Raw genomic sequence first — 15,685 nt, forward strand, 5'->3', positions numbered from 1 at the left:
CGAAGACCTAGTTCTCTCCTCTTTTTCTACTCTACATGTGGTGTGTGTGTGTGTACATATATGTGTGTGTGTGTGTGTACCCACGCACGCACCCACATGCACAGGTGTGAATGTAAGTCACTTTGTAAAATGTCAAGTGTGATCTAGCCACTCATTAATAACACCTAACTCTGCATTTCTGGGTAAGTAACTAAATTGCTACTTTTCTTGTGTCATCTCTTTCTGCCTGTGTTGTCACTTTGGTACTTCAAAAGATCAAAATGTGGAAACTCTTTTAGTTCTTAAAAATGTTATCTTCAAAGGAAAAATTATACAACTGACCTGAATCGACATGAATGACTCCATATTGTTATTCCTCCCTACCCAGGTTCCGAATTTTAAAATGCTATTTGGTGGGTTTTTTTTTTCTAGTATCACACATAATAATTCGTTATAATTAGGAATAAATTGCTTCTAGTGATGAGAAAAGCACCTAATTGTGTTAAAAAGAAATATGCCTTTTATGTCAAGGCAGCTTATTTATTTGTATTAAGTACAGAGACCCAAGTAAGGAACCTGGAAATTTCCTTAGGTGAAGGCTGAGACTCATTTGCATTGGGGCTTCTGGGTTTCAAGGAGGGAAGACAGAGCATAGGCCAAGGAAATGAAGGTCTCAGGTTCTGGGACTCATGCTACTTCATGCATATATAGTGAGATCTGATGTCTAGAATTTTCTCTTAAAAAGTAGATTGAAACCAGAGGTCCTATCAAAGGAGGTGATTTATGACACAGAATACTCTAGAAGTATTTGAATGAGCCCAGAACACTTTCTGCTTGGAAAGCAGGAATATAATAGCCACAAGTGTGACACCCACCAGATGAATTGAAGCACAAGAGAGGGACGTTGTTTTCATCATGCATACTTTAGGAGCAAAACATTCTGGGATTCAAGCCTGAGGTGATAGGGCCTTAGAATGAGGATACATGAGAAGAGATAGGGCTGAGAGACAGACAACCCAGACATCCACAGGTGATGTTGTGAGGGAAATATCAATATTTCCTGCTGTGGCTCTGTGCTCCATAAATCCCTAGCTAATAAGGTACCTATGACAGAGGTGCTCTTTAATAACTTCGAGGGTGTAATAATTGATGGCATAGCCAGCTGGTTGCTGTGATCAGATATAAATTAAATCATCTTTATTGTTTTATGTTTCCTCTAACTCCCTACCCACCCCCACCCAATCAAACCACCTTTTCAGCCTCTTTTAACCAATCCTAAGAAAAGAATTTGTCTGCATTGCTTACCAAATGATGAGAGCTAGAAGGAAAGAGAGGGAAGACAATGAGAAACAAGTAAATGATTCTCTGTTCTTTGGGCGAGAGATTAGGTATTTTTTTTTTCAAATGCATAATAATTCCTTCGCTCTTGTACTTTCTTGGCCCGCCTGTACCAGGTCTAGCAGTAAGTAAGCATCCTTTCATTCAGAAAGCATGCCTTGAAGGCCTGTGGTGGGCCAGGCTCTGCACCAGACACTTGGGCACAAGATGATGAAGACACGGTCATTCCCTCAAGGAGTTCATTGTCAGAGTGGTAGAGAAGGGGCAAGGGACACATACTGTCATGACAAGATGTAACAGGTGCCACATGGAGACATAACTGACAGGACAAAGGACGATGAGGTAAGTGCAGCCCAAGTGGGGGAAAATCAGGGTAGGTTTTTAGAAGCAAACAGAAGAGAGGCAGGAAGGCGAAGGCACAGTCACAGTGTCAGGGAAGATCTGAATCAAACAAGGCTTATTCTGCAATACCTCCCCTCCCTCTCACTTTTTTGTCCTAAAAGTAAGGGTCCAGGCAGCAATTTAGTGCCTTAAAGCAGAGACAAATCTGAGTGGTTTGCCCCAGCTGCCTCTCAGTCCGTCTCCAGGAACCACTCTTCTTTCACTTGATCACTCAGCAAATAACTCCCGGGTGCTGCTAGGTGCCAGGCAGTGTGCCCAGAGATGAGGACAAAGAGATGTTCGAGATACACTCCCTGCCTTTGAGGCTGCAGCCTAATTAGGACAAAAGCCTTGGGAATAGGCTACAACCCACCATGGAAGGGGAATGTGATGAAGGCCCAGGTGCTGACAGCAAACTGCCTAGCTCTCAATCCTGACTCTGCCACTTACTAGCTAGATGACCTTTAGCAAGTTATTGATCTCTCTGTGCCTCAATTCCTCCTCTGTATCCTAGCAATAGTATCAACCTCGCAGGGTTATTGGGAGGATTAGATGGGTCAGTAAATGTTAAAGTCTTAGCACAAAGCCTGGCATTCACAAGGATGGGCTGTACACAGCACTGTATGAGTAACAGGAACAGTCTTATTAGCTGAATTAGACACAATGTGCTTTGCAAGCACAGAGGGAGGAGATCTATGCCTGGGTGATAGGAAGGTTTCTCGGAGGAGGTGGTGTTTAGACTCACTAACAAAGAAGTCTTTGCATCCTTTGCCTATAGGCACATTCTCAGGAGTAGCCAGATGTCACTATTGGGATAGAAAAAAACAGAGAAAGAGACCCAACAGAGAGGAGGCATCAGGCCAAGGGTGACACAGAGGTGGCTTATTTGAGCAGATCTGTTCCTGAGGAGTCAGTATGTGACAGAATCCTATCTTAAGGCACCAGGAAAGGTTCCTACGTAAAGAAGCTCTTTAGATTCTTGCTTAGGTGTCTTACTATCTAAAATTCTATCTTTATTTATACATACACATTTTAACCACTTATCTTTATTTGTCTATAGAGACTTCTGCCTCCCTGATTGGCTTATATATGGGGCAAGTTACCAAACCTTTCAAACACCTCAGTTTTGTCATCTGAGACGTGGAAATAATAAGCGACTTTTTAAGGTGGTTGAGACCATTTAAAGAATCTATTCTCATAAAATACTTCTAAGAGTGACAACATAATAAATATTCAATAACTGATGGTTGCTGTGTTAACTTACAATGACTCTGAAGTTGATGGTATGAACATGGAGACATGAGGTCATAAATGGGTCATAAAACGCCTCTCACTCATTTTAGCTCTTCCAAGGTTTTGCATCTCTATTATCTGTAACTCCTCCATTCAGTTTAATACCACTCTCCGTGCTCTGGCAGTGCTTCTTTTCAAAGAAATATGGATCAGACTTTTGTTGATTGAATAAAAAATCTAGATGGGTGAACATTTGGAGAGAAGGGAGAGACAGACATGCTTGTTCATTCTGAGTCCTCAAAATGTCTGGCTCTGGCTCCCTGCTCATAGACTGCAGCCCAGCAGACAAGGGCGAACAGCAAAGTGATCTGGCGGTGATGAGGTGGGACTATCAATCATGATGAGGGTTGAAATTGAATCAAATGGGGGCACCTGTGCACAGTATTTCACACTGCAAGCAACACAGAAAACATAATCTTGTGAAATAAACCAAGTTGCTGGCCATTGCGCAACAATCCCTTCCACCCCTCCCTTATGGCTTGAACCGCTTCCCAACTCTCAAGAGGAAGAGTAATTCAGAGACTCTCACAAACATTTCACTATATATCTTACTATCTACAGAAAGATTCCTAGCCAAAACAAGAAAAAAAAAGGCAGTGAAATCCTGGAGAAAGGTGATTTATGGAAAGCAGGTAGAGCCGAGCTGGAGGTAAGTGGGCAGCAGGGGCCAAGGTTGATTCTCTGAATGGTAGGTGGCTGCCTACCATTTGGTAATAATTTTCAGGGTTCCAGGATGCTGAGAAGCTTCCCCATCACCCCCATGCCCTCCTCATTCTAACTCAACACATGAAATGGCAAAATGAAAGAGTAAATTTTTTATTCCCTGTCAAAAAGCAGAACCCTACCCCACAAGAGGTAATCACCAGGCTTATGTTAATGTGAGCAAATTTATCAGGTCCTGGTTGACAGTCAGTGCTGATGGTTCATGGGGATGGAGAGAGAGGCAGATACACTATATCTCACTGGGTTCTCAGAGGTCAGGAATGTTGGGAGAGGCATGGTAGGGATAAGAAAGGAAGCAGATATAGAAGAGAGCAACAAGGCTACTAAGAACACTTACCTATTTCATAGCATAATGTACAGCTGGCCACGGCCCAGGCCCTGAGGAAGACAGAGGACTGGGGGAGAAGAGCAAAGAGAGATGCAGACTTCCAACTTGGAATCTGTCCAGAGGTTTCCTGCCTCCCCGCCCCCCCATCAAACATACGCAAATGGCAATGGTAATAAACTCAGATAATGATAGAGTCAGCATTTAAACTAACCACACAATGCATAAATTACAGGGGAGACTGTTAACAGATGCAAAGGCTGGATGCTTTATTGCTGGGGAGAGGATGGATATTCCGCTAACTCGGTAACTCAGGCCAGGCAGGGAATGCCATTCCTGAGAATCCGACAAGGCTTCCTACAAGGAGAGAAGTCTGAGGCCAGGCTATGCTGCTGTTGGGTATTGACACTGCCCTAGTAGGTAGGCTCAAAGGTTATTTTTTCCAGCCAGCCAAAGCATCCTAGATTCCTCCTTTGCAACATGCCCGCCTGCTTACACCTTTCTAGCTTTACAGGCTGCTTTGCTATTCCTAGAACCTGTTAGGCAAACTCTTGCCTCTGCACTGTTTCTGCTGTCAGCATCCTTCCTTCACTTTCAGGTCTAAGCTCAAATATCCCTTTCTCAATGAGAATTACCCATACTACCCTAATCCTTTTTTTTAAACTTGTTTCATTTTTTATTTTTTTTTTTAATTTACATCCAAATTAGTTAGCATATGGTGCAACAAAGATTTCAGGAGTAGATTCCTTAGTGCCCTTACCCATTCAGTCCATCCCCCCTCCCACAACCCCTCCAGTAACCCTCAGTTTATTCTCCATATTTATGAGTCTCTTCTGTTTTGCCCCCTCCCTGTTTTTATATTATTTTTGTTTCTCTTCCCTTATGTTCATCTGTTTTGTCTCTTAAAGTCCTCACAGGAGTGAAGTCATATGATTTTTGTCCTTCTGTGACTAATTTCACTTCGCATAATACCCTCTAGTTCTATCCATGTAGTTGCAAATGGCAAGATTTCATTCTTTTTGATTGCCAAGTAATACTCCATTGTGTATATATACCACATCTTCTTTATCCATTCATCCATCGATGGACATTTGGGCTCTTGCAATACTTTGGCTATTGTTGATAGTGCTGCTATAAACATGGGGGTGCATGTGTCCCTTCAAAACAGCACACCTGTATCCCTTGGATAAATACCTAGTAGTGCAATTGCTGGGTTGTAGGGTAGTTGTTTTTAGTTTTTTGAGGAACCTCCCTACTGGTTTCCAGAGTGGCTGCACCAGCTTGCATTGCCACCAACAATGCAAAAGAGATCGTCTTTCTCCGCATCCTCACCAACATCTATTGTTGCCTGAGTTGTTAATGTTAGCCATTCTGACAGGCGTCAGGTGGTATCTCATTGTGGTTTTGATTTGTATTTCCCAGATGATGAGTCATGTGGAGCATTTTTTCATGTGTCGGTTGGCCATCTGGATGTCTTCTTTGGAGAAGTGTCTATTCATGTCTTTTGCCCATTTCTTCACTGGATTATTTGTTTTTTGGGTGTTGAGTTTGATCAGTTCGTTATAGATTTTGGATACTAACCCTTTATCTGATATGTCATTTGTAAATAGCTTCTTCCATTCTGTTGGTTGCCTTTCAGTTTTGCTGATTGTTTCCTTCGCTTTGCAGAAGCTTTTTATCTTGATGAAGTCCCAGTAGTTCATTTTTGCTTTTGCTTCTTTGCTTCTGGAGACATTTCAAGCAAGAAGTTGCTGCGGCCAAGACCAAAGAGATTTTTGCCTGCTTTCTCCTCCAGAATTTTGATGGCTTCCTGTCTAACATTAGGTCTTTCATCCATTTTGAGTTTCTTTTTGTGTATGGTGTAAGAAAGTGGTCCAGGTTCATTCTTCTGCGTGTCCAGTTTTCCCAGCACCACTTGCTGAAGAGACTGTCTTTTATTCCATTGGATATTCTTTCCTGCTTTGTCAAAGATTAGTTGGTCATATGTTTGTGGGTCCATTTCTGGGTTCTCTATCACACTACCCTATTTCTAATTACAACCCTCCATTCCCCCTTACCCTTGTCCAAAGAATTTAGCATTTTAAAATATAGTATATAATTTACTTTTTGCTATATACTTTACTTAGTTATTGGGCATATTGTTTATTATCCTTCTCCCTCCACTAAGATATAAGCTCTTTGAAAGTAGGGAATTTTGTCTTTTATCTTGCATGTGTGTGCGCACACACACACACTGCCCCAAGTGTCTAAAACAGAGCCTGGTACATAATAGGTATTTATTAATTAAATATCTGCTAAACGCATTTTTTAAAAAAATGTCTCCTTTCAGACTGCAGAAGGAGTTCTTCTCAATAAAGATAACCGAAATTTGCAAGATACTTGCAACATTCCTGTCTCAGGCACTCTCTTCTTTCCCAAACTTGTGGTTACTGACTCAGAATGGAATTCTCTTACCAATTAGTGCAACACATATGGTTCAAACACATAACATCTCCCCAAAATAAAAGGGAATAGAAGCCTAGGGAGCTGGGGCAAGTATGCATCAGTTTGATTTCCACTGTGCTCACATACAGACCAACTTGAAAAGTCATTATATATACTATGACTTTTAGAACTAGAAATGGACTTGCATCCTGTCTAATCATCTTATTTGACAAATAATGCTTGGGGAAATGAAATGGTTGGTCCCAGCTCACATATCTAATTAGTAGGAGCAGTGAGACCAATTCCCATGTCTGTTGATTCTCTATCCAGTATGTGCCTCTTCTTCCCCATGTTGTCTCTTGTGCTACATAGGTTTTGTATCTATGTATTCCATGAAGCATGTAGAATTCACTGAGTAGTTCCTTTATTAAGTTTATTTATTTATTTTGAGAGAGAGAGAGAGAAAAAAAAACAAGCGGGGGGTGGAGGCAGAGAGAAAGGGAGAGAGACAGAATCCCAAGCAGGCTCCACACCCTGCAGACGCTTTATCAACCAAGCCACGCAGGTGCCCCTCTGAGTAGTTCCTTTTTAAGGGCTCTGTCAGGGATCCATTTTTATCAAGATCATGAATATCCCTGTTTCATCATCTCCTCAATGGACAGCAGCCAATTCACCTTATTTTAGGCAGTCTGTGCTTTACTAAACATTTGATTCCTTTCATTTGTATTTATATAATTAGTCGATGCTCATCCTTTGCCTTCAAAGTAAGCCTTTTCAGAGGGTTTGATGATCCATGGTTATTTCTCAGTAACCTGTATGTCTACTGGTCTAGACAGATTGTTCAGCCTGTGGGCATTACAGTGTTAATGCCCAAAGCAAATTCTAAAACTAGTAATTCTAAAACTAAAGCTAGTAGACACTTTGGTATTAAATAAATATACATATATCCACATCAACAAGTGAAAATAACTTTCCTTCAGTGACTTTTAAAAACTGCATTACAAATTTCCAAAAGAGTTGTGAAGTATGCATTATTTCTCAATCTAAATTGACCATAAAGCCTTTTATTGTGCAGTATCTCATAGATCCGATGAGAACACGCTTAGGAAATGCTCCTCTACAAGGCCAAAATCTAAGGGCAGGAGGGAAAGAGCTATGGGTAGCATTGGAGAAGTAAAGCAGAAGCTAAGATAAATTAGTAAGGGGAGGGGGGCATGCATAGGAGTCCAAGAATAGTGGAGCTATGGAATAGTAAACATATACGGATAAATCAAAGATTCACCAGATCTTTCAAGACAAGAGGACTCTCTCCTAGATCTGGGAAATATAACTTCCCCATAAGATGCCTAGCTGCTCATTAGCAGGGCCCAAGGCTCTGAAGTTCTAAATACAAATCACCAAGGAGCTAAAATCTACCCCTAAGCCTCTGATTTTAGCGGCTTATGCCTTTCCAGTAGAATTACCTTGCCTACTGAAATGGCTCCTGCTCAGGGCTGGAAAAGTTTGAAAAAATGTATTTAGCTACTATCTAAAGATCTTAAGTCATTGAGCTAAATGCAAGAGCCTTTTGTTAAAAATCACACTCAACTAGATATTGAGGTTTATTACATACTTTCTCCAATTTTCCATCTCCTTTTATGTAATCTCAGCTGGGCTGATTTGCCTGCATTCTTTCCAGTGGAATCTTCTTATTACTCCCAAGACACAACAGAGAATCACCAACCCTGAACAGAGGGGCACACGGCTGCATCTGGATTAGAAAAAGAGGACTATTTATACCAAAATCAATAGGCAGATTTTAGCATAACACTTGCAGGCTTTCTGCAAAGAGAATGAAAGAAAACAAAATGCAGTTCCTTTTCCATTCTTCTTTACTGTATTATTTGCCCCATAGTATGCTTGTCACATGGCCCAAGAGCAGTGTGATCTAATAATGATAGGCCTGCTTGGCACAAGGGAGGGGAAAATCCAGCTGCACTGGGGGTTTCAGGGGATATCTCAGACAGCTGGCCCAGCCCTCACCCCCTGTGTGTTTCAGGGTTTAAAAAAAAACCCGGATGTTGCTGATCTCACTTGCATTAATTCTTCCCAGTGCTAAACTGGACGCTGGGTCAGGGCCATTCAGAGCCTCCTGCCTAAGAATCAGAGGCCAGAAAGCATTGGATAATGCCAAAAGTAAACAAACCTGAGGGCACAGAAGTTTTTTATTCCATTCCAGCTGGGAGGCCCTCCAAGTTTGTGCTCAAACTGGCCAGACTGTAGCCTCCCAGCCCGATGTAAGGAAGAACCAAACAGCCTGCCTCTTTCTGCAGCTTTAATTAACCCCTATGCTTTGTCAATCCGGTAGGAAATGCTTTAAGATGAGAGATTCACGAATTAAATACTTGAAACTTTAAAAGGGAAGAATGGGTGGCCCCTTCATAATCCTGAAGGAGGCAGAATAGAGCATGAACTTCCTCTGTACCAGCTCTAGGGAGCACGTGGGTCATGTTAGCCACTCTAGGGAGACTCATCAGGACTAGACGAACTGGCAGCGCACACAGCAGAAACACTAGTCTTCTAAGTCTGTTTGTGCCAAGCTGTCAGTGCCCTCTGTCATTCACAGGACAACTTTCCCCCTTTCGTCTTATTGCACCTGCTAAGTCTCAGTGCCAGGAACAGTAACTCATGCCTACTCAGTCACTGCATAAAGGCATATAAGAAAATTCCTGGCTGCTGTCACCCAATCCATTCTCCTGTTCATCTTCCCAGACACTCAGCCTGCCGTGAACAGTGACTGCAGGAAGAGTTCTGAATGTCAGAGAAACAGAGTCCAGCAGCCCTCCCACCTCAAAACAGCTAGTAAGATTTCCAACTCCTCTTCCTTCCTGCTTGCACTAACTTGTAAGCCTGGAATCTGATCACCTCAATGAAACCCTATGTTTATATCCAATTATAGCAAGAGTTCACAACTGACAATAGTTAGACTATTCACCTAAAATTATCACGATAAGTGACTGTTGCATGGATAGAGGAAATCTCTGCCAGGCATCCACTGTGTTCTCACTTCAGAACTAGAAAGAAAGTGAGAAGGACATCAGATTTCACCAAAACCCTTAGAAGTGAATATTACAGGGTTCAAAATCATAGTACTAGACCATGTATCAAGTCTCAGGAAGAAATTAAGTAACAATAACTCTTGGTATAGAAAAATACAGGAGACGTAAAATATGTAAAATTTCTGGGATTTTAAAAAAGCATTTTATAAAATGTCTCAAGAGGGAGATAAGATGCACTTCTGCCCTTCCATAAAATGTTGTAGACTGGGGCACCTGAGTGGCTCAGCGGGTTGAGGGTTCGAATCTTGATTTCAGCTCAGGTCATGACCCTAGGGTTGTGGGATCAAGCGCTGCATCAGGCTCTGCACTGAGCATGGAACCTGCTTAAGATTCTCTCTCACCCTCTGCTCCTCTCCCCCCCTCACCTCTCTAAAATAAAAAAATAATTTAAAAAATGTTTTTAATGCTGTGGACTTCCTAAGAATGTACTTTCTTAATTACTATATTAGAAAAACATCTCCCAAGCGATATGCTAAACAATAAAACAAAATAAAACCTTGAAGAGATATATGTCATTATATAAAGCCATGTGTCAAAAGGCAACTTCATTAAGTACTCAAAATTGGATGCGCATCAAAGATGATAGAAGGTCTTGGTATGCTTGATAGCATGGAACATCTAACCTGATGTCCTGTTTCTGACCACCAAAAAAAAGGGAATAGGTCTCTCAAAATAAATATCTAGATTATGCAAGTTAGGGTAAGGCACAAAGCATTATTATAGCAAACCAATTCCAAAAATTCAGCACCCTTACAAAATAAAAGTGCATTTCTCACTTAAATAGCAAATCCAATGTAGGGGTTCCTAGTAGATAAGCTGTTTTTCTCCATTTGGTGAAAGACCCAAGTTCCACGAAACATCTTATGCATTTGTTATTCCTCTAGAGCCTTGAAACCATCTGTTCTGCTCTGGCAGATGGAAAAATAGAAGGCAGAAAAGCCGCACCTCTTTTTAATATCCTTGGCCTTAAAGTGACATCATTATTTTTGTATTCCATTGGTGAGAACTAGTACATGGCCTTCCTAGATGCAGAAGAATGGGGACACGTAACTCTCGAATATGGGCTGCTTTACAGTGACAACCCAACAGTATGGAAGCTCAAGCAGGAATTCTGGTTTAGCTTTTGCCATCTCTGCCACAGAAATACATACCAAAGCAAACCACGGTAATACGACTTGGCCAGACTGGAAGAGTAATGGTCCAAGTGTCGTTATTTTGTGTTAGTGAAAAGGAGGTGACTCCAGGAAAGAGGTAAAACAGATACTGAAGTAATCCAACATATTTTAATCGTTTGGCTTTTCCCACAATTCTTATTCCCAAGCTGGTTACTCAATTTTGATAAACTGTTAAGCTAGTAAACATTGTAAGGGGATTTCCATGTAAAGCTGGCAGAGTAAGGAAGGACATTTTTACTCATAATCTCTTTAACTCCAGAAAACAACAACAAAATTTTTAATATTTTTTTAACGTTTATTTTTGAGAGACAGAAAGAGACAGAGTGTGACCAGGGGAGGGGCATAGAGAGAGGGAGACACAGAATTTGAAGCAGGTTCCAGCTTGGAGCTCTGAGCTGTCAGTACAGAGCTCAATGCGGGGCTTGAACCCACAAACCGTGAGAGCATGACCTGAACCAAAGTTGGACACTGAACTGACTGAGCCACCCTGGTGCCCCACAACAACAAAAAATTTTTAACTCTGGGAATAAGAAAACAACTGTAAACAATGAAGCATACATGCCAAATAGTGAGAAACCCAGACCAAGATGAAGGAGAATTCTAGGAGCTGGCATAACTAGCTCCTCAGTTCCTCAATAAGACCCTTAAAAGTAATTATACAGGAAAGGCTAGTTAACCAACTACTGGTCAAAAATGTTTGGGGAACTTGAAGAAAACAAAAGCAAAAATAAACTATTGGGGCCGCATCAAGATAAAAAGCATCTGCACAGAAAAGGAAACAACAAAACTAAAGACAACCTATGGATGGAATGGGAGAAGATATTTGCAAATGACATATCCGATAAAGGTTTAGTATCAAAAATACATAAATAACTTATAACACTCAACACCCAAAAACCAAATAATCCAACTAAAAATGGACAGAAGACTTGAACAGACATTTCCTCAAAGCAGGTATCTACATGGCCAACAGACACATGTAAGGATGTTCATCATCACCATCAGGGAAATGCAAATCAAAAGATATCACCTCACACCTGTCAGAATGGCTAATCAAAAGCACACACACACAAGAGTGTTAGCAAATATATGGAGAAAAAGGAACACTTTTGAACTGTTGATGGGAATGCAAACTAGTGCAGCTATTCTGTAAAAATAGTATGAGTTCCTCAAAAAGTTCAAAACACAATTACCCTACAATCAAGCAGTTGAGTATTTACCCAAAGAATATGAAAACTAACTCAAAGGGATACATGCACCCCTACATTTATAGCAGCATTACTTACAATAGCTAAGATTAGAAGAAACCTAAGTGTCCATCTACTGATGAAATGGATAAAGAAGATGTGGTATATATACATAATGGAATATTATTCAGCCATAAAAAAGAACAAAATCTTACCATGTGCAATGACATGGATGGAACTAGAGAGTATAATGCTAAGCAAAATAAGTCAGTCACACAAAGACAAATACCATATGATTTCACTCAGTGGAATTAAGAAAACAAGGGGCACCTGGGTGGCTCAGCTCAGGTGGTTAAGCGTCCAACTTCAGCTCAGATCATAATCTCATGGCTAGTAAATTCAAGCCCTGCGTCAGGCTCTGGGCTGACAGCTCATAGCCTGCAGCCTGCATCAGATTCTGTCTCCCTTTCTCTCTGCCCTTCCCCTGCTTGCATTCTGTCTCTCTCAAATATAAAAAAAACATTAAAAATGTTTTTTTTTTTTTAAGAAACAAAACAAACAAGCACGGGGAAAAAAGAGAGAGAGAAAGTGAGAAACAAACTATTAACTACGGAGAACTGACGGTTACCAGAGGGGAGGGGGTTAGGGGAAGGGTAATATAGGTGATGGGGATTAAGGAGTGCAATTGTCATGATGAGCTCTGGATGGTGTACGGAATTGTTGAATCACTATATTATACACCTAAAACTAACACTGTATATTAACTAACTGGAATTAAAATAAAAATTTTTAATAAAAAAATAAAATGATATAAAAATGTTTGGGAGAAGCAGATGAACAATACGGTACTCAGGGGAGGAGACATTTAAGGAAAAACAATGCCGACATCTCATTTTATTGTCGCTGACCCTAACCCCTAGCCGAGGGAAATCACTGAGATGAATCCAGTGAGGAAGACACCATGATCGTAGTCACCAGATCACAAGACAGAAAGCCTGTAATTTCTGAGACCTTCCTCTAAGCTAAACCAACATCTTAGAAGCTGAAAACTGGAGGCAGCTATGACCCCCAGACCAAAATAAAGAACTGAGTAAAGGGACATGAACAAAATCACATGAAAATTACATTATACATTTGAAAAGGAATCACCAAAAGAGAGGGAATATCATTTTAAAAGTAATTCCTTTTTTAAAAATTTTTAATATTTGTTTATTTATTTAGGAGAGAGAGAGAGACAGACAAAGACAGACAGAGTGCAAATGGGGGAGGGGCAGAGAGAAAGGGAGACACAGAATTTGAAGCAGGCTCCAGGCTGTCAGCTGTCAGCTGTCAGCACAGAGCCCAACACGGGGCTCAAACTCACGAATCATGAGATCATGACCTGAGCTGAAGTAGGACACTTAAATGTCTGAGCTACTGGTCACCCCTAAAAAATAATTCTTATCTTCAAAAACTTATATACTACTGACATCTCTCTTACCAAATAATAATTTAAAAAACTGAAACATACATTCAAAGGAGAAAAATAAGAGTTGAGAAAATATTATAAAACAACAAACACAAAATGTTCTGGGGGGTAGGGAGTATGTTGGTGAAGTCCCTCCAAGTTAGACCTCATAAACCTCTCATAAAATGTGTTCCAATAAGTATAAGTTCACAATAAAAGTCACAAAATTCAGGGTAAAAAAGCCACCATTTGTGAAAATCAGCTAGGAATAATAGTGACAATAATAAAAGACTTTAGATATTTGAATTATCAGATAGAGAATTATAAAATAGCTATTCTAGTATGTTAGAGAATTAGAAAAGGAATTTATAAAATAAGGAGCAACATGGGGTGCCTGGGTGGCTCAGTCGGCTGAGTGTCCGACTTCAGCTCAGGTCATGATCTCACTGTCGGTGGGTTCGAGCCCCATGTCAGGCTCTGCACTGACAGCTCAGAGCCTGGACCCTGCTTCAGATTCTGTGTCTCCCTCCCTCTCTGCCCCTCCCCCACTAACACTCTGTCTCTTGAAAATAAATAAATGTTAAAAAAAAATTTTAAATAAGGAGCAACAGACTATCAAACATGACCAGGCAGATTTTAAAAACAACTCAATATAACTTCTTGAAATTAACAATGAAATAACTGAGAAGTTAAACAACAGTAACTGGAAAGAGACCAAGAAACTTTTTGCAGTAATTGTGATGTTTTCTATTTTGTTATGGGTGGTTGTTAAATGATTATATACAGTGTCTAAACTCATCAAATGAATATCTAAGAACTGTGCAGCTCATTGTATGTTAATTACACCTCCATTAAAAAAATCTCAATGAGGGGCGCCTGGGTGGCGCAGTCGGTTAAGCATCCGACTTCAGCCAGGTCACGATCTCCCGGTCCTGGAGTTGGAGCCCCGCGTCAGGCTCTGGGCTGATGGCTCAGAGCCTGGAGCCTGTTTCCGATTCTGTGTCTCCCTCTCTCTCTGCCCCTCCTCCGTTCATGCTCTGTCTCTCTCTGTCCCAAAAAAATAAATAAAAAAAACGTTGAAAAAAAAAATAAAAAATAAATTAAAAAAAAATCTCAATGAAAGGATTAAACAGAATAAATACATCAAAGTGAGAGTTAGAAAATAAGAAATATGCAAAATGCCACACAGAGATATGATGAAAATAGCAAACATTAAATAGAAATCAATAAACTCAAGAATACAGATTCAGAAGACCAAACAGAGATTTAATGAGTCCAGCATTCAGAAGGACACTGAAACTAGAAGGCAAAAAAGAGCCAATATTCAAATGCCAATGAGCAAGAATTCTCCAGAACTGCTGAAAGACATGAAATCTCACTTTAGGAATCTTGACAATTGCAACATTAACCACAGTAAAATTTCAGAACACCAAAAATAAACCAGAGACCTCAAAAGAAACCAGAGATCACTTGCATAGTCATAGTAATTAAATTGATAGCTAATATCCCAACAGCAGCAGTGGATTCAGAATATAATATTGTAATTTCTCCTGTGATGACAAAAAGTAAGTTCAGTAAAATCTCCAAGCAGTAATGCATTTCTTCATAAGTAGATACACATATAATACAATTGAAGATAGGCTCCTTCTCTCACTCCAGTTCTTATCATGTACAGATCAAAGGTTAAAGAGGTAAGGAAAATGGAAAAAAGATGATTCTCAATTTCCCCAACTAAATAAGAGATCCTTAGAATCATGGTTACTCTCTTGGAAATCTCAGCCTACCATGGAGCCCAGAAATGTCCCATCAATATTTAACCTGATAGACACATCTGGCCACCAGACTGTGCCTAAGTAATTCTGAGATCTACACAGATTTGCATCATACAGCTACAACTAGGGAACCCGTAGCCAGTTTGGTTCAATCAAATTGTCTCAACCTGAAAATAATGTGACCCTGCATTTTATAAAAATGAATATTTGGGCTCATGCTTAATACATCATGCTAAAGTTGTACACTAATACGAGCTATATCTCAGGAACAGAGATGAAATAAAGATATTTTTAGCTATAAAAATCTCTTTACCACTACTAAATCTTTACTAAAGAAAATTTTAAAGCATGTGTCTCAAGAAGAAAGGAAACAGCAAGAAGGTCTAACATACAAGAAAGAATATGATTGAAATAAAAAGTAAATATATTGTGTTCATTTTGGCAGCACATATACTGAAATAAAAAGTAAATATATATGAATTTATATTTATCTAAAAACTGACTCTATAAAATGATAAAAAAAAGTGTCTAATTTATGATCTA

This window comes from Felis catus, chromosome F1 (assembly GCF_018350175.1).
Source record: "Felis catus isolate Fca126 chromosome F1, F.catus_Fca126_mat1.0, whole genome shotgun sequence".
NCBI lineage: Eukaryota > Metazoa > Chordata > Mammalia > Carnivora > Felidae > Felis > Felis catus.